Raw genomic sequence first — 20896 nt, forward strand, 5'->3', positions numbered from 1 at the left:
AATTGAGTGTAGGGCTCAAAATATTTCATGAATGAAATATATTTTTGCATAAAAGTGATTTAAAAACATCACATGACATCTCCAAATTTTTGTGGGAATTTTAAGTGAATTTATCAAATGGTTGTAGTTCAAATAAGGCCATTTAACCTTAAAAAACCATTTTTCAAGAAAACAATGATCAAGCAACTAAATTAGTTAATTAGTTATATTGGATAATGGAAAGTTTTACTTGAGAGGTTAATCAAGTCCAATAACACATTTGAAAAATTTTCTCTCTGGGAAAAACTCATAATAACAGGGAAGGAAATGATTTAAAAATCAAAAATGGAGCTCAAAAATTCAAAGTTTTAAATCCTGGAAATTTTTTATTCCATTAAAACAAGGCCAAATTTTTGGGGTGTCACAATACTAACCCCCTTAAGAAAAATCTCGTCCTCGAGATTTGCTAAAAGCGGTGTTAAGAAAATAATTACGCAATGACGATGTGGCTACAGTGAGAGGGCAATAAGTGGTGAAAAACCACAGTGCGAAAACTGGTGCTGCGTGGAAGAGCCTACGGTTCGGGACAAAACGGGTGGTTTCTACGCTGGATAAAATTTTTTTAGAATAACTCCCAAATTTAGATATACCTTGGTCGTACCCGAGAGTATAGTGCTCCCTCTGGCTGTCAGGTGGACCCGGGGTCCACTGTCAGTCTCCTCTTCTTCTCCCTCTGGCCCTTTCTTCTTCCTCTCTCCCGCGCGCTTTCTCCACCGGCGACGCCTAGTGTGTAGGGCATCTAGGCCGTACCGTGGTAGTGCGCGGCGTGCTAGCTGCTGGTGCAGCGTGCACTCACCTCGCGGGCCAGCGCGCTGTCGGCACTGCTCGCGGATTCGACTCCGAACACCGGCGATCGGCGACGAGCGGCGTTGGTGGACTTCGCCCACCGTACACCGAGCTCGAGCTATAAAAACGGCCGGGGTGCCTCTCTCTTCTTCCTCACACCTGGCCTCACTTCTCCTCCTCCTTCTTTCTCCATTACTGCTTACAGAAGCTCGGTCGAGGCTCTAATGGCGGAGGCGATGCCGGACTGGTTTGTGATCCTGATATGCGGAGGGTTGGCGACGCTGCTGGGGCTCTCTGTGCTCCTGTGCGCGATGATCTTCGACGAGTATCGCGACGCTGCGGCTCGGGTGTTGGCTCTCCGCGGTGGTGGTGATCATGAAGAGTAGATGGAGTGTGCCGGGTGCTAACTGTTGTTAGGGGGTGATTAGCTGGATGTAACACCTTTGCAAAGTTTTGCAAACAGTGCATGTGTTCGAATGGTAAGGGTTGTGAGTCTGCTGCCTGGTGCTGAGTGAAATCAATTAATCCATGTCGTGAAGTGGCAGGTGTAGCAACTCAGGGAAAAGAAATCTCACTCCAGGATTTTGCGAGGGAAAAACATTTAATTTGAAGGAGCATAAACCACAACAAAAACTACACACATTAGTAGAAGCCAAATAATTGACTCGTCGTACAAACTCAGGGTATCACGCATAAGTCACACACATAAATAAATGCTGCAAAGAACAAATACAGTAGTGACGTCTAAAATGAAAATGGTAACTGGGTGGAGTCCTGATAAAATGTCTCTGGTAAAGGAATACACTCCTCTTCTATCGGAGGAAGTGGGTTGACCAGTCGATGTATGCGTCTCTCCGGGTCGGGTCTCAGTGGTCTGCCGATGGCAATCTGAGGATTTAAATCTGCGAGGCTCTGGAGATAATCCATCACTCGCTGGTTTAAATGCTCTTGAGCAATGATGTACTGGATAAGGTTGGCCAGAACTGGGTCTCTCTCAATACGTCCACCGGGAAAAGATGTAACTTCTCCGGGTGCTGCATGGCTCGGAAAGTAATAATATCCTCGTTCGCGGGCATAGGGTACTGCGGATCGAAGACGAGCAATCGCTTCTTTCGCAGCAGCTTCTATGGCCAAGTGTGGGGTTGGCATAGATTTCCCCACGAAGGAAACTTCTATTGGATCTTGGTTGGGGTCTACAGGGGGAATGTGTACTGCTGCCCAATATTCCGAGGTGGATGGGGTGATCCTCGATTTGAACAGCTCGTACTGGGGTGGCTGGGTAGAACCCATGGTACTGCGGGTAAAATCCCACAATATTTTGACAAAGCTACCTGGGGTTGCATCTGGGGTTCTCAGATGAATGCTGGGGCTCGGCATGACAGGAAAAAGCGTGAGTGTTGTGCACAAAGTGAGGGTTGCTGGGTAAGGTCACAAGGTGGCCTTTATATAGCAATGGAGCCGGATCGTTTTACCGTGGTGAAAGGTAATAAATCTGCCAGCTTAGCTCCAAAGGTCGGGTCAGTGTCAGAGATACACATATCTCATAAAGAGACGTGTTACTGTGGTTGTCGTCGGGTTGGTTTTGGTAGTTGTGCCCGGAAAAATATGCAGCTATGCGCTGACCAAATATGCAAGGCTATTATTAAAACAGAGGCACAAAGACAGGCTGCGTTAATATACGCGGTCGCATGATTACAAAACGAGGATACATTGAAACTTGGTGCTACTCATACGGCTTAGTCTACCTCGTTTATGTCTAAACGGGCGTGCCTGGTGGATGTCGAGGCTTCTCCACGTGTCTCTCTGCCGGGATTAGTCGGAGATGGCGGAGGAACTGCAGGGTCGGGGTAGTGATGATGACCATCGCGGGGATTGTTGGCCACAACCCCGTTGGAGTGTGCTCCCAAAAGGCGACGAAGCACTTCTGGGGTTATCGCAGCACCTTGGCCGATGGCTGGGGCAGATCTCGGGGTCTCGATCGGTTGTCCAAACAGCACGACTGGGTTGTCGGTGTTGGGCTCGTTTTCTTCTCTCGCCGGGGCTCGACGAACCAGCTCTCCACGAGCTGCGATTAGATCAATAGTGATCTGGTCGAACAGTGCCTCTAGTGCACTTACATAGCGCACTAGGTGCAACAATGCGGGGTCCGTCTCGTGATCTCCATTGGCAACTTGGGGTGGTCTACCATACCCTTCACGTCTGGGATAGTAGTGGAACGAGCGACAGTTAACTCTGGGCGACAAGTGCCTGAGATGAACTATAGCCTCTCGAGCGGCTAGCTGGATGGCTTGTGGCTCAAAGGAAGTTGTTCTTCCGGTGAACCGGTAGGGGCGCTCGGGTGCTAGACTCCTACCGTAAATGTGCACAGTGGCCCAGAATTGGCGGTCTTCACCGCTCATGGGTCCTTGATACACAACATATTCTGGTGGCTCCTCTAACGCGTAGGCACGACGGGTGAGGTTTGCGAGGATGGTCACAAAACCTCCAAGGTTGGTTGCTGTGGTTTCGTTGTGCACTATAGGTCCAGGCATTGTGGCTCGGTTTGGGGTAGCGGCTGTGCTGTGCTGGTTTGGTGCTAGCGCGCCCTTTTTATAGGAAAAAGGGGACGGAATCTTCCTTCGAACGCTTGCGAGAAAGGACTATTTAGGGGCCGGTCACTGGCGCATGAGTGACAGGTTTGGTTGATAGGTTGGGCACCGACTGTAAAAAGGAGTTGGGTCACTGTGTGGCTATCTTGCACGAGAAGCTTGGCTGGGGTTTGGTTAAGGTCTGGTGGGTTGGTTTGCCTAAGTTTATTGACCTGGCTAAGATAGGATTGGCCAATGGTCAGCCTGGCTCTGATACCAAGTCTGTCACGACCGGGTTTTCCGGGTAATAAATTTCCAGAAAAGACCGTCGTGCTCATCAGCCCCAGGATTACTGTTAGCTGATGAGGCTCCAACTTGATACAGAAATTCCAAGCAAAATACAAAATATGTAGTACAAGACCATTCTGGCCTGTGAGTACAACAAAGGGTTTCTAGTGGTTGATGGCGGAAGCGGTCTGTGAGACGTCAGGGTCTATGGGACTCCATTTCCCATGGGAACAGCTGACCAGGTTAATTCCTATCTTCGCGAGGCTGCTATCTCCATTGAGTGGGTTCCGGGGCTGGCATCGCGTCGCTCCTCTCCGTGCAAGAAAATCTGGCCAAGACAATAGCCAGGGACAAGCCAGTGAGTACTTTGAATGTACTCGCAAACATTATGAACACAGGTATAATATAACAATGATGTGCTAAAAATATTTTATGCTCATGACGTCAGTCACAATAGATAAATGAAACTCTGATGCGTGCAAGCAAGTTATTTATAAAAATGCAATAACATGGTAGTAAAAAAATTTATGAAACAAATAACAAGCAATGCCACAGTCGGGCGTCTTAGCGACACCACATAAAAGGGCTTTAAAAGAAATGCCACAGTCGGGCGTCTGAGCGACACCACATAAAGGGCTTTAAAAGAAATATCACAGTCGGGCGTCTAAGCGACACCACATAAAGGGCTTTAAAAGAAATGCCACAGTCGGGCGTCTGAGCGACACCACATAAAAGGGCTTTAAAAGAAATGCCACAGTCGGGCGTCTGAGCGACACCACATAAAGGGCTTTAAAAGAAATGCCACAGTCGGGCGTCTGAGCGACACCACATAAAGGGCTTTAAAAGAAACAATCATAATGAATATCCCGGAGGTAGAACCATCCCAGAGATATTCGGTAATAACAATAATATCACGGGTTAGTCAACAATAATAATAATCATAGATATCACAAGTCACGAGTAGTAATTCCATTTTCTGGTTAACGGTTTCACCTCCGAAGACCGACACTAAGACCGACACCTGACCCATCCCAGACTGTAATTCTTAACCATGGACACGGCTATTCGAATAGGTTTATTCTCTGCAGAGGGTGTACTCTTTACCCACGAGTAACGGATTTCTTTAGTCCAGCAGGACTAATTCCGTCTACGGTCTTTTTGTTGAAAACACACCTAACTTGCACACACCAGCTTATCTCACACGTGTCTGGAATCACCCACGACACCTGTTAAGCAAACTCTAAGTGGGGAGGCTACAACCTCGCGTAGCATGGGATCAAATTTATATCGCGCGCTCTAAGGGGTGGCCTCCCCTCTCGGTCCCAACCGGAAACACCCATGCCCCCGGACCAGGTGGCCTGCCTACCAGCTACAACCGGTATCTTCCACCATGGCCTCTCTGTACGGTGTGTGCTGGAAAGAGGTTGACAACTTACTGAACCGTACTCTACTTGCTGTAGAGACGAGTGGTAGTACGAAACAAGTATGGGGGTTACTGGAACAAGACTCGATCTACGGTCGACTCAGGAGGTTTAAGTATTCCCTGCATGATTAGCATGACGAATATATTTCATCCAACAGAGTCACCTCTCATATCACCTTACCATGCCATACCAGACATAACCGTCCCGACGGAGACCGGCGACAAACTCATGCCTACCCAAGGCAGAGGTTTTCCCGGGTTCCTGCCGGTATGCATGCAAGGCATATGAGGGTGATTATCATCACAAGTGTGTCCATTTCCAACAGCATGGAAATCAACAACATGCACCCATGCATATGATCATATCACATGAAATAACAAGTCCTTCGAAATGCGGTGGTGTTATAAATGTATCAACGATCACACCAAAAATATTATGCCGGGGTTCAGAATGCTTGCCTTCAATGTGTGGAAAGGCAGGGTGCACTCCAAAACTTTTGAAAGTTTCTTCTCTCTCCCCAAAATCCTATTTAAAAATATATTTGAATTAACACACATTTCAAAAACAGAACCAAAAAGTTGTTTGAAATTTTTCAAATAAATCTTAAAATAAACTAGACCAAATTTGAGGAAGGTAGGAAAAAGAATCAACTCATTTGGAGTTATATTTAAAAAGTTATAGCCAGTCAAAGATGTGGTCAAAATCTGTTATTTAAAATAAAACAGAAAAGAAAACGGTTCAGATAGAAATACGCTTTCGGTGCAGAGGAGGCGTACTTGAGGCTTTACGCCTCCACTTAACCACGTGGACAGACACGGGGTCGCTGACAGTGGGTCCACGGGGCCCACTAGTCAGGTTTGACTAGTCTTCTCCCTCTTCTTTCTCTGTCCCGGGCGGAGGCGAGGCAACGGCGATCGTCGCCGGCGAACGGCGGCTCCCCGCGGGGCTCAGAGGGCGGGGATGGATCCGCCACTCCAGGGCGATCCTCCCGGTGGTCGCCAGGTAGGTGGGGACGGAGGGAGCTGCCGGCGGCGAGCTTCTCGGCGGAGGTGGCCTCGGGAGCAAAGTGATTTTTCTCCCGCGGTGTGTCCCGATCAAAATTGAGTAGTGGGGATGGCTCACGGGAAGGTGAGGAAGCTCTTGGTGGAGAGAACGGAGAGTGGGAGGCCCTGGTGGTGCCGAATTGGCCGGGGCAGTGGCAGCGGCTGCAGTTGCCGGAGATGAGGAAGGAGCCCTCCCCCGGGTCGATTTGCTGCCATGGGAGGACTAGGGGAGCATTCTAAGGCTTCCTGTGTGCACGGGGAGGCTCGGGGGCCTCCTTTTATAGCTCGTCGAGGTCGGTTCCGCGGCGGCCGGATAAGCTCTCCGGCGAACCTCCTCTCTGTAGCTTGCAGGGCAACGTGGCGTGGCTGGGGATGACGGCAAGAGCTAGTGGACGAGAGGGCACTGCTCCAGGGGCCAGGTGGCGAGCCGGGGTGGCTTGGGCGGCGCTGCACGGCGCAGGGCTGTCGGGCGGCGGCGGCTAGCGCTTGGCCTGTCGGGCGCGGCGGGGCTGCTTGGCGCGTTGCGGTGAGAAGGGGAGTGCGTGGCGAGGTGCTGCAGAGCGGGCCAAAGCCGTGGGGCCAGCGTGTCAGCTCGGGCGCGGGTCGTGCAATACGCGCGCTCTGCTCGCGCTCCGGGCGTGCACGGGACGTGTTCGACACTATGCCAGAGCACGCTAGAGGTCGCGGTCGAGGCTGGCAATTAACAGACCCAGGTTAGGAGCAACTGGAATCCTAGTGGACATGCTAGTATGATCCGAGGTGCAAGGTCACAATGTAAAGACAAAATCATGTCAAAACTGGCCATGCACACCAGGTGTTTGACAAAATGTTAAAGGCTTCTAAGCAACTCTTGGGGTGGCCCAAATCTCCAGATCAAGATCTCCTTAGATGCAAGAGAGAGTGGTGAGGTTATTTGGCCAAAAGCAGAAACTTGCTAGTGTAATTTTAGCAGAATTTCAATTCTGGACAGGGAATAAATGACATTATTTCATGAACCAAAAATGATCCAAAAGGTGCATGCTCCTGGACTTAAGGGTTTAACATGGGGGACTACAAGTAGGAGAAATAATCAAGGGTTAAAGAGCAAGTAAAAACATGGTTGCTGTACAAACCATCAAGTTGGTCCAGAATGAAGATGAGGTTGATTCACTCAAATTTTTCAAAGAACATAAATAGGTTTTTGCACAAAGTGAAATAATAGGCTCCTACTGACCTCCCCTAATTTTGGTAGAAGTTTTAAAGAAATATTTAAATAGGTTGTAGTGCAAAATGCACTCTGGACCAGAGAAGAAAAATTGAGTGTAGGGCTCAAAATATTTCATGAATGAAATATATTTTTGCATAAAAGTGATTTAAAAACATCACATGACATCTCCAAATTTTTGTGGGAATTTTAAGTGAATTTATCAAATGGTTGTAGTTCAAATAAGGCCATTTAACCTTAAAAAAACAATTTTTCAAGCAAACAATGATCAAGCAACTAAATTAGTTAATTAGTTATATTGGGTAATGGAAAGTTTTACTTGAGAGGTTAATCAAGTCCAATAACACATTTGAAAAATTTTCTCTCTGGGAAAAACTCATAATAACAGGGAAGGAAATGATTTAAAAATACAAAATGGAGCTCAAAAATTCAAAGTTTTAAATCCTAGAAAAAATTTATTCCATTAAAACAAGGCCAAATTTTTGGGGTGTCACACAAACGAGGCAACCGGACTATAATGCTTTATCACTTTCACTTAGCCATAGGAGTTCGAAGGTGGGGCTACGATATAGCCCCTAGGGGCACCGCGCTCTCCGAATTCGGGGCGCGTATGTGCCTGACCGGGAAACGGTCCTTCGTCAAAGCGGAGGAATTCTAAACATTCCGGTAGTCGATCGAGTGGTTGACCAGTCTCTCGCTATATCATGACAGTCAGTTTTCGGCTTTCTCTACTGAGGTGCTCGCCCGACCGAACCGGGGCACAATTGCAGTAGTTCTCCAGGTGCCGCGTTAGCCGATGATACGGAATATAAGGCAGCAAAATACAGGAGCCTGGCAAACCCAACATTTGACCAAAGACATGATTCGGAATTGATGCATATAAGGCCTAACTCGAGACGCCAAACACTCCCTAAGGTATTCGGTCTTTATGATAATGGGCAGAACGATGCCCTAAGCCCCTTGTGTCCAGGTACAGGCGAAAATTTCTGACGCGGCCGATGCCAAAACGCCAGCCTCCTCATCAGTTATGAAAAACCGGGGGATGTGAATCAACAAGAGACAGTAAGAAAGGTTTACGCAGGGTCTTAATCTGAAAAGAATCCTTGAGACGGGTCCCTGCTGCACGTCTGCGCCTGTGTCTCCGTTGTGCTGTATCTTGGACGGGTGTAGCACGCTGTTCATCTGTAAAAGAGAGGAACTTAGTTTGAAAAGAAATCATGCATAAAATGTAATGAAAACAAAGTATGAATGAATGGATAAAGTTGAGCTTTTATTGGCTCTTATTGTTCATACACACAGCCCCTTGTGAAGGGGTATGCATCTAGGGAGCCCCTAGTTTATTTATGCCAGACTCGCCTAGCCGTGTCCGGGGTCTTGAATGACCTTTTAATGAGATGATGCCGCGTGGACCGGGCATTTTGAGTGTAAGAGACGCGTAGTGCGGTATTGCGTTAAAGCGGGCGAAAGCTCCACGTCCCAATAGTGCTTGATGGCTACTTTTGAATGGGGCGACATGGAAGATTAGCTTTCCGCGACGGAAGTTGTCGGGTGATCCGAACACAAATTCTAGTAGTAAGGACCCCGTGCACTTGGCGTAAGGGCCTGGCGTCACTCCTTTGAAGGAAGTGCGGCTATGGCAAATTTTAGTAGGGTCTATCCCCAACTTGCGGATTGTGTCCGGATATAGCAGGTTTAAATCGCTGCCACCATCCATTAGGACTTGTGTAAATTGTAGTCCGTCGATTATAGGATCCAATATCAGAGCAGTCCATCCTGCGTTTCGAATACTTCTGGAATAATCCAGGTGGTCGAAAGTAATTGGTTTTGACATCCAATCTCGGGATTCCGCTGGGGTGGACCCTGCGACGCGTACTTTAGCGGGTGCCGCACTATTGTTCCGTATTATCACATGGAGTGAGTTTACTGTTTTGACTTCTTGCGGGAAAGTCTTTTGTTTTCCGGTGCTCTGCTGGTGGGGTTCGTCATTGTCCTCGCTTGGCGTGTCGAGCCCCTTGTGTTCGGCGTTGAGTCGGCCGGACTGCTTGAAGACCCAACAATCTCGGTGGGTGTGGTTTGCAGGCTTCCCGGGGGTACTGTGGATTTGACATATCCGGTGCAAAATTTTGTTTAGGTTGGATAGCTCATCACTGTTGTCCTTAAGGGGCAGTGTTTTGTTGTTCGGCCGAGAGCTTTTGAATCCGGCATTGACCGTCGTGTTCTTTGGGCCACTTTCTTTATTTCGGCGCTGATCTTTCCTGCGTGATTTTCCATTTCCATCTCTGATCTCGGATGTACTCGGGTCGCTGGTGCTGCATCTTGCCAGCCAGCTATCTTCCCCCGCGCAAAAGCAGGTCATGAGGCTCGTTAGCGCGGCCATTGTTCTTGGCTTTTCCTGGCCGAGGTGTCTGGCGAGCCATTCGTCTCGGACGTTATGTTTAAAAGCAGCTAAGGCTTCGGCGTCCAGACAGTCGACTATTTGGTTCTTTTTGGTGAGGAACCTGTTCCAGAATTTGCGCGCTGACTCTCCGGGCTGTTGAGTTATGTGACTTAAATCGTCTGCATCCGGAGGGCGGACATAAGTCCCCTGAAAATTTGCTCTAAACGCGTCCTCGAGCTCTTCCCAACTTCCAATGGTATTTTCCAGGAGGCTTTTGAGCCAATGCCAAGCTGGCCCTTTGAGCTTGAGGGGTAGGTATTTTATGGCGTGGAGATCGTCTCCTCTAGCCATATGTATGTTTAGGATGTAATCCTCAATCCAGACTCCAGGGTCTGTTGTTCCGTCGTATGCCTCTATGTTTACGGGCTTGAATCCCGCTGGAAATTCATGATCCAGCACCTCATCGGTGAAACATAGTGGGTGTGCGGCGCCCCTGTATTTAGGTGTGCCGTTATCTTTGAGCACTCGGCGTGTTGTGTTGCTTCCTGGTGCCCTCTTTTTTGGCCCGTAAATGGACCTGACCGGGCCATCCTTTTGGCGAGCATCTTTATGTGTGTCATGTGCCGGCTTGTGTGCGGTGCCGCTTGCCGCTCTTGGCCTGTCATCTGGTCATCTATCCGGCCAGGTGGCCTCTTTGCTTTTTGATTGTGGTGGCTGTACGGCCTCCTCGTCGAATTCGGGCAGCAGCTTGTGCTTTGGGTAGCTCTTTGCTTGGTGACTATTGCCGTATTTGTCTGCGGTTTTGAGTACTTTGCTCCACCTCATTCTGAGTATGTCTTCCGCTGTTTTGAGCTTCCGTTTCTGCTTCTTCAAACTTCTTGCAGTGGCGACAAGCCTTTTGTGAAGGTTCTTATGCTCCGGTGATGTATCCGGCGTGAGATCGTCTGGACTGTTGTTTTCGCCGAGGATGGGTTGGTTGTCCGATTCATCCTGTTCGGATGGTTGTTTGGTTGCATGTTTGTCGTCCACTGGTTTGCCCTACTCTACGGCTGGGTCATTATGGGTGCTGTTGTTGCTGAGGCGGGACTTCGGGCGGCGCTTGCGTCGCCGTTTTGGTTGTTTTTCGGGGGAATTATCCTTCGCCGCGTCCCGTTGTTCCTCGTTATCGCTTCCTTTTGGTGTGTCCACCATGTATATGTCATGAGTTGAGGTGGTCTTCCAGTGCCCCGTGGGCGCTAGTTCTTGGTCGTCCCCGGCATCGTCGTCCATACCGTCAATGTCTTCGGAGTCGTAGTCTAGCATGTCGGTTAGATCGTCGACAGTGGCTACAAAGTGGGTGGTGGGCGGGATTTGAATTTCTTCGTCGACCGCATCCCAACCGTCCTGACCACAGTTCGGCCAGGGCTCTCCTGACAACGAGAGATACTTTAGCGAATTAAGAATATTGCCGAAAGGCGAGTGCTGAAAGATGTCCGCGGCGGTGAACTCCATGATCGGCGCCCAATCGGATTTGATTGGTAGGGGCGCAGGAGGTTCGGAGTCCGGCACCTCGGAGTCACGAGCTTTACAAGGGACAAGGTTAGTATTCGGCTCCATCGCCGTAGAGATTGCAGCCCCCGAGGCGGTGTCTAGCCACCCATCCTCGATCTACGCGGTCGGCTCCGAACTAAGGGTCGGAGCGGACTTATGTGCGGCCTCCAGGGCACTGTCCGGCAGTAGAGCTAAATCACTCCCATCGTGACAGTGCGGCGCACTCGGCTGTGGCTCGAATCCGACGAAGATCAAGTCTCTGCGGATGTCGGCCGTGAAGTTTAGACTTCCAAATCTGACCTGACGGCCAGGGGCGTAGCTTTCGATCTGCTCCAGATGGCCAAGCGAATCGGCCCACAGTGCAAAGCCACCGAATACGAAGATCTGTCCGGGGAGAAAAGTCTCACCCTAGACTGCGTCGTTATTGATGATCGAAGGAGCTATCAAGCCTACTAGTGACGACACAGATAAACTCTCAATGAAAGCACCAATGTCGGTGTCAAAACCGGCGGATCTCGGGTAGGGGGTCCCGAACTGTGCGTCTAGGCGGATGGTAACAGGAGACAAGGGACACGATGTTTTTACCCAGGTTCGGGCCCTTTCGATGGAGGTAAAACCCTACTCCTGCTTGATTAATATTGATGATATGGGTAGTACAAGAGTGGATCTACCACGAGATCAAGGAGGCTAAACCCTAGAAGCTAGCCTATGGTATGATTGTTGTAATGGTTGTTCGTCCTACGGACTAAAACCCTCCGGTTTATATAGACACCGGGGAGGGCTAGGGTTACACAGAGTCGGTTACAATGGTACGAGATCTACATATCCGTATTGCCAAGCTTGCCTTCCACGCCAAGGAAAGTCCCATCCGGACACGGGACGAAGTCTTCAATCTTGTATCTTCATAGTCTTGGAGTCCGGCCGATGATGATAGTTCGACTATCCGGACACCCCCTAGTCCCGGACTCCCTTAGTAGGCGTCTGACATGGTGGAGGATGGTGGCGATGGATGTGGTGGAGGACGGCGGCGATGGATGGGGTGGAATACGGCGGCGATGGATGGGGTGGCGGACGGAGGCTGGTGTGGGGATGGTGTTCTAGCGCGGACGGTGTATGAATGGGAAAATGGAGGGAGAGGTACGGGGAACCATGTTTTTGGGACGCGCCTGTCTGAAATATGGGAAATTTATGAACTTAGCCCCCGTTTAAATTTGGACGTCTCGTCGATTGGGGATAGGACGGCAATCTCGCATCTCGCCAATATTTGCCCAGAGCGATTTCGGGCGAGGAGAGGGTGGTTGGCGCCCATGGTTGGCGCCCACGGTGTTTGAATGGGGCTGACAGGTAGGGCGGTTGTGTCACGTCTGAGTGAAGTTACAAACCTGCCCCTATTGAAAATATTTGCCTACATCGATTCCGGCTGAGTCGAGTTTGTTTTGCCACCCATCGTGTATGAATGGGGAAATGGAGGGAGAAACAGAGGTCTTTTGGACGAGCTTGAATCAAATGTGTTTTGCCGCCTATATTTGGCGCCCACCGTGTCAGAATGGGCTCAGAGGCGGTCGTGTCACGTCTAATTGAAGTTACTAACCTACCCCTATTTAGAGAAGTGGAAATCGGGCCGATGGATTATCCGTGTAATGGGTAGACAATAATTTCCATCTCCCAAATACTTTGCTTCGGGAAGCCGAAGTGGGAGTGGACATTTTGCCGCTTCTTTCATATTTTGGGACAATAAGCATCCACATTTACCCTGGCAACTAAATTCGAATCCATTTTGTATTCCTATACGAATCTTTATAAATCATTCTGTGTGTATTTATATATGTTGAAAAGGACGACACAGATGTATTCCACTGTCATATATGAATATGGTTTACAAATGCCAATAGTCAAATTCAGAAGCTAGAATCCAGTTTAAGCTGAATTCAAATATTTGGAATACTTCATGTCCAACTCAAATGTCACGCAGCATAATGTGTACTCCCATGTAGATATGTACACAAGCGATGTATGAAGATTCAAATACTGAGTCAATCAACCAAGAATGTACAGAACTAACAGACATATAAACACTTATAGAGTATATGGATCAATAATATCAACTAACATACATAAGCCAGGCCGCTGTACTTTTTTTTGCTACAACAACATCCTATTTTTAGCCAAGCTACTACAACATCTTGGCCCTTTCCGATGCGTGCCACTTATGGTCCATCTATACTACTATTATTGCTGAATGCACATTCACCTTGATTGGCATATTTGTAGGTCTGGCACAACAATCAAAATGAAATGTCTCACAGTCTTATCAATTAATACAGACTTGTGCTCAAATAAAATTACAAACCAAAAAACAAAAAACAAAAAACAATTATTACATGATCTCGAAAACAAATGGTTTGATTGATTACATGAACAAACAACACAAAGGTTATTCAACAATGGAAAGAACATTTCACCTATGATTTACCAAGTGCGAATTTAATTTCCTTTTTTCCTTCAGGACCTTAACAATGTGGTCAGTCTCAGCTTGCTTCATTTTGAAATCCACCAAATATTTAATGGTTGTCTTGAGTACTGCTTTGTAATTGTGCTGTTTGCTTCCTCAACATGTCAACTTCATCTCTAAGTGCAGAAGCACAATCTCTTTCTACCACTAGTTTAGCCTCTAGAGCATCAACTGTTGGCAATTCATAATGCACGATTGGGCCGGTGCCACTGCTGTGGGATGATACAACATCCATGGGGACCTTGCTCTTTGATCTTGGGCTAACCTGTTTTGCCATTAAAGTTCCGATTGGATTCAGAAAAGTTAAAGTTAGCGAAACATCTCAACTAGGAGTTATAACAGCAAACCAGTTAAACAAACAAGGAATTAAAGAGTTTCAATTGGATGCTGAAAAGTAGTTATTAACATCATTGTAACCCGTTGTTGCAGCAGCAAAGCAGTTAAACAAACAAGTAGCTATTTAAGTTCAGGAAAACATGTAATTCTTAACATTAAGTATCAAACACATAGATAGGCGCTGTCTAGAATAGGATTAACACGCTGTGACATTATGTAATCAGTAGCAAACTAAATTAAGCCAAACAAAGTAATTGAACAAATTTGCAATAAGTGGCTAACTAAAATTCCGAGAAGCAAGTAACTGAACTTATGCTAGTTCTTTGTACATGCACACATCAACTTCTTTTTTGCTTACAAGGTTGTACGAAGGAGTCCATGGCATCAATTGCTTGGATACGCACTCCCAATACTTCTTTCTTCCCACACTGCATTGGTAAGTCGAATGGTTAATCTGGTAAGATGGTGCGTCCTTGATATGTTATATGAGGACATGTAGTCAGACTAGTTGTGGCCACACACATCACACTGGCTTTTACTGTATATTTCATGCGATTACTTTTGGCATATCGAGATCTAAGCAATCTACAATAGGATGAAAAGACTGGCATCCTTCACATTATTGGCGAACTCAGTTCATAGAAACAAGCAATTCAACCATTCTGTGGGTAAATCAAAAGCGCCACTGGAATATTTTTCACTACCCAATCATACACGCAAAAAGGGGCGACGCCACCATAGGGGCTGGTATGGGCGGCCGCCTCAGGTGGCTGGAAAGTGTGCACCTAGTTTGAGTCGTCCAGGTTGGCCCAGGCTAGTTTTGTTTGTCCCAACGCACGAGCATGCAATGTAAAAATGAAGAAAAATGTTTCAATTTGGATGGGCTAATAACATAAGTGCAAGGCAAGCCCTATAGCATGCTCGCGGCCCAAACGAACGCCTCCCATATCGATCGACAGTAGGAAAAATCCCAATTCATTCGCTCCAGCCTCCAGTCTGGTTCGCTCCTAACCTAGCCGCCGCTGGACAGACCGACACAACACTTCCTCGTGCCCTCGTTAGAGGGCGGTCGCCGGGCTTCATGCGAACGGAAGGACAAGAAGATGAAGATCGAACCCTGGGTGTAGCCTGCGTGGGAGGCAGCGGCGACAACACAGGGATGGCATCGAGCTTGCGCAAACGGACAGTCGCATCTTGCAAGAGTAGCATGTGCAACGAGCAGGTACATCACATCCCTAATTATATCTAATTCAACTCTTCAATTTCTGGCCAATAGTTAAACCTGACAGTGTTGTAAAACTGCTTGTATGTAGGGAATATGAGAAAATGAAACCAATTTCTACTTATTTTATAACTCCCCCAATCAATACTGAACTGACTGAATCTGATGTATCTAATCAAGTTTCCGGTGCAAACATACAAGCTCATGTTGTTCTTGAGCCTGAAGTGTCTAATGAACAGACTGCTAATGAAGGATTTGATGCAAACATTTTACATGCTCCTAGTGATGAACATATAGTATCTAATGAGGGAGCTAATACAAGCATTTTACAAGCTCCCATTGAAGGATTTAGTGTCTAATGATGATCTGCTATGTTGAGAGAGACATAGAGATTTGTAGGCATTGATGACAAGCAAATTATAGTGCATTTTCATGGCTCAAGGAAACGTCGAGGCCATGTACCAGAAAGTCCCCGTATCATGACAACATAGCATAAGTACTTTTCTAATCTGTTGTTTGAAACTATTGGCATACATGTGCAGGATAGATATATTGATATGCAGTTTGCGCACTGGTTATAGGTGCAATTACACTTCAATATTTTCAGCCAGAGAACGAATAATTCAAGCAGGTACAGACCATGTTTGTAGTCCTTGTACACCATGTTGCATTTTGTGTTTTTTGGTGCTTGCATCATTTAGTGTTTATAATCCGAACTACTTTGGATCATTAGATGGTTTTCAAAGTGCATGTAGCTTCACATTTCTCAAGTTATGTTGATTTTCGGGGTGCAAGTGCCTTCGTATTTTTTAAGTTAAATGTTTGCCCCTGGTAACTTGAACTCGTGGATCCGCCACTGCACACAAATGATACACAAATGCCAGTATGAATTAAATGAAATGCATGGACTTACGCTAGCTCATTGTACAGGCTCACTTCAGCTCTGCGTGCGCTTGGGATGTTCCATGTACAAGTCCATGTTACCACTTTCTTGGATGTGCAGGCCTTGTGCTCCTTGCATCCCCCTCTGTATTTTTGACACGGCGAATGGTTGATCAAATAAGAGGAATCGACCTTGATGTTGTACCGGAGGACAGATACTTACAAGGTTATACGGGTGTGCAGGATGTGTACCAGATCCCGTAGCGCTGTCATGCTTCGCTAAAAAATGGATTTGCTTGTTTCAGATGATATCTCCAGAAGAAATAAGAGTTAAAGTGAGAGTTGCATAGGCGTGTAAGCTATGAGAGTAGTGAAAGGATATCCAAATATTGCCAGAACAGTGCACAAGGGAGTGATGTGTGGATACCTAGTTCGGGCCTATCTAAAGGGCGGGTCACTTTAGAGCCGTTGAGGGTGATGCGCTGGCGTTGGCTGGCCGCGCACGAATGTAGATCTTGAGTGGCAGCGGAGCGCTACGATGCGGTGGACGAGACCGTTGCTGAAGCCCCAACGGCCTCGGGGGGCGGAGGTGCGACGATGTGCTCGGTGAAGTAGCCCCGGTGAGCTAGGAGACGGCATCGGTGAAGCGCACCTGATGTGGTGGAAGTCGGTGTTTGTGAGGCACGTTGGTTGCGGCGGCCGACGTTTTCGGTGGACCACCTGGTGCGATGGACGAGGGCGTAGATGAGGTAGCTCCGGTGTGGTGGTGAAGCGCGACCGTCGTCTTCGTCGTTGTCATCCGGCACAGAGGTGGGGAAAGAGACGAAATGAGGGGCGATTCAAACTTTGCTTGGGTTGGCGGCGAATTAGGGATTTGAGCAATCTGGGCACGGAAGGGGACGTTGGAGAAGGGAGATTTTGCAAGGCTGGAATTGGGGCCACCAGATATTTCAATCCGAAACATGGAAGCACGAAATTATTTTGTCGTTGTCCTTTTGGGGGGGGGGAGGGGGGAGGGAGGGAGGGGGTGGGTGGCTGGGTGCTACGAGTCCATTCGACACACGCGACCACCACGACATGACCTTGGTCTGCCTGGTGCGCCTACATTTGAGAATGCAAATGAATCTTCTTTCATTTGCAAACGAATCTGTATGTATTACCATGCCCGTGTTTTCCTTGCAATAATTAGTCATTCGTAATGAGATGCTCCCTCCATTCACTTTTGTAAGTCGTTTCAGACAACTTAAAATAAACTGTTTTGCACATTGTCTGAAACGTCTTCAAGGTCTTATAAAAGTGAATAGAGGGAGTACTATAAATTAATTAATGAGGAGTTATTTGAAAAAAATTGAAACGGTATCCACGCTAACGTGGATTAGAGTGTGTGTCACATAATTAGTTTTTGAATTAGAGTGTGTGTCACACAGCGATCTCCAATTCTAACGTGGATTTCGCATTTCACTGTATCCATGCTACTTTTTTAATACAAATTCATATGTATATGATAAACACCATGGTAGTGGGAAAACTTTTTGGGTGGATTCAAACACATGACCTACAAAATAGCACAACAAATCGAGTCAATGTCAACTTTTCGAAACCTAGTATGGCACGAATTCAAAATAATTGCCCATATGCATGGTCCTCAGTTCAAATCTTACAATGTACACCGAATTGAAACATCGATATTAAGTCTCGTACTATCTACATTCAAATGTTGTTTTTAGCACCCCCCCTGCACACACGCTACATACTTCCTGTATCGGTCAATCTTCCTCTCCTAACCACCTTAGGAAGCTATCGGTTTCCAACACACGTTCATTCTTTCTCTCCATGTTTTGATCTCTAACTCTCTCAACTACACAACCCCCTTTTTCCACTCTGTTACCAAATATATTTACCTCACACACCCGCCATTGCACCCCATGCCGAGCTCTCTCTCTCTCCCTCTCCCTCTCACCCGCTAAATACATGCATTGCCTATCTAGCCCCCCAACCTCTCGTGCGCACGCACGCACGTTGTCTATCTAGGTCACTCCCTCGAGACTGTCTCACTCTTTCTTCCACACGGTGGGCCACACTCGCTCAATCTCGCTCTATTTATCTGAGTCTCGTTTAACCTCGTTTTCTTTCACATACACATGATATATCTCCCTATTCGGGCCTCGATCGACTCACTCTATACTCTCCATGCAGATTGTCTATCTAGGTCAGTCCATCCAAGCCGCCCCCACTCTTTCAACCTCATGGCGGGCCATGCTCGCTCAATCTCTCTCCCCCCCCTCTCCCTCTCTCTCTCTTTGTATGTCTCGATTGACCTCGCTCTTTCTCGGACAAAAACGATATATCACCATGTTTGAGCCCAGTTCGACCTATTCACATTGTATACTCTCTCACGCACATTGTCTATCTAGGTCACTCTCTCCAAGCCGTCTCACTCTTTTGATCGCACGACGACCCTATGTGATCGATTGACCTTGCTTCCTCCCACGCACAAAATATATCTACACGTCTGTGACTGGATCATCTCTCAAGCTCTATCTTACAGCCCTCACCCATGCCAAAAGCTCAATCAGACAATATCTCTCCAGAGCATATATATCTGTTCAATGAATGTCGGACCACACTCACTTTGTCTCTCTATCTATATGTCTCTCGATTGACCTCGCTTTCTCACGCCATATCTTCCACGCATTGAAGCTACCTCTCCATCCCTCGCAAAGCCGAAGCTATTTACATTGCGAGGGACACTCCAACCTTGGATTAATTTATGTAGTCATCTATTCCGGTCGGTTTAGATTATATTTTTGTAGCATTCGGCCCACAGCTACTCCAAACACCGTTGCAACCCCTACAACCCCCCTAGTTGATTTCCCTCTGGCTCGGTCATCGCTCTCTCGCACGTCCTTTCTCGCCTTCAATGTTGCACCATGGTATTATTGCAAAAAACTATGTTGTTATCTTTAATTATTATAAATAAGCTACAAAACTACACACCGATAGTCCACTTGGAATGGAACAAATTTCAAGCCACAAATTAAAGTGCTACAAACTACACACTAAGGGGCCCACATGTCATGAAATAAATTTGGACCCATATACAAATTAAAAAATAAAGGACGAGGATCAAACATGCGACCATGGCCTTCAAGCCGCACGTCAATAGGCAACATACGTAGAATAGCAATGTTTGTTGTACCCCCCTTTGTTCACATAATGTTTTTATATTACCACAGCCTATGTCGTGGATTTGGCACGGCATATGTCCTACTGTGAGGACTTAGTCGTGAGGTCACGCATCTATGTGGTAGCTTGAGAGGGGTTGATCGGGCTGAGAGACGCGAAACGAATCAACACACAAGACAAGGATTTAGATAGCTTCGGGCCCCGAGAAACATCATCCAGAATAGCCCTACATGCTGTTTGTGGTTAGGTCTCATTATGCTCATCAGGAAGACGTCGAATCTCCGACTCTCTTCTAGATGGGTCTAGCCCTAGAGATTGTTTCTTGCTTGTCCCTCTTGGGGTGCCCTGCCCCTCCTTATATAAGTTGAAGGAGTGGGTTACATGTGGAGTCCTATTAGGATTAGGACTAGTCTATTACAAGTGGAATCCTAGTCTGCCCCCTGAAGGGAAAACTCCTTATGCCTTTCCTCGTAAACCGACCCACCATAACATGAGCCGGCCTTCTGGGCCTTGGGCCTAGTCTTCTATCTGACCCGCCGTTAGGGCCATCCGTGAGTTGCCAGGCTTGTGAGTCGTCAAACCATTGAGCCACCAGACTTGTGAGTCGCTAGTCCTACGGCGGGTTACCAATGAAAATGCCAAGCCCAGCCGGGTCATACCATGGGGTATATCCCCGACATTAGCCCCCAGTTTAATTTGGATTTATCCATGTTAAACTGATCCTGTAAAATAAACACAAGAACAAACTTGATAGGTTGTGCTCCGGGTTAAATATTTTCCTGAACCGGCACCTGCTCATCTTTAAGTCCTTGTCATTTCCTCCTGGATGCATACTTAAGATCTTATAGCAAATCTCCTTTAACAGATATGTCCAAACCTTGCCCATGCAAAAAATCCAGGCACTTCTTCTAAAAAATCCGAGTCAATAGGCCAGCTTCATAACCAATTTGCTGACATTGGCTCTTGTAGAGAAATATTATAAGAAATAATCCATTTGAGTCGGCCTTCAATGCTCTGACTTGACAAAAATATTGGTCTTGAAATATCCAACTGATATTCAGCCGGCTTAAAGATGTAGATCTTGCTGATTTATGATTGCCAAAATTGCTAGGTTATAAATAAATGATGTCGGGTCATGGTTGTTGCAGATACCGGGTTAATATGGTCTGCTCCAAACTGAGAATTTGAAGTTTTTTCTCTCCCTTATATGCATATCACTTGTAGCCCCTAAGTGTCGGGTTTTCATGCTTGCAGCAACCTGGGACTTGTAATTGCCTTATGCCCATGAAAGCTTCAACTAGTGTAGCCCCCAACGGCCGGGTCATTATGCAATAATGAGCGGGGACTTTGTAGATATAACCATGTAAACGTGAACAACAACGTGTAGCCCCCAAGGGCTGGCTCAGTAAGATAATACTGAGCTGGGACTTTGTATATAATTTATTGATAATAACATCATATAATATAATCTCCACCATGGGGCTTGAACCCACGTCCACA

Source organism: Triticum aestivum, chromosome 7B, assembly GCF_018294505.1.
Source record: "Triticum aestivum cultivar Chinese Spring chromosome 7B, IWGSC CS RefSeq v2.1, whole genome shotgun sequence".
NCBI classification, from domain to species: domain Eukaryota; kingdom Viridiplantae; phylum Streptophyta; class Magnoliopsida; order Poales; family Poaceae; genus Triticum; species Triticum aestivum.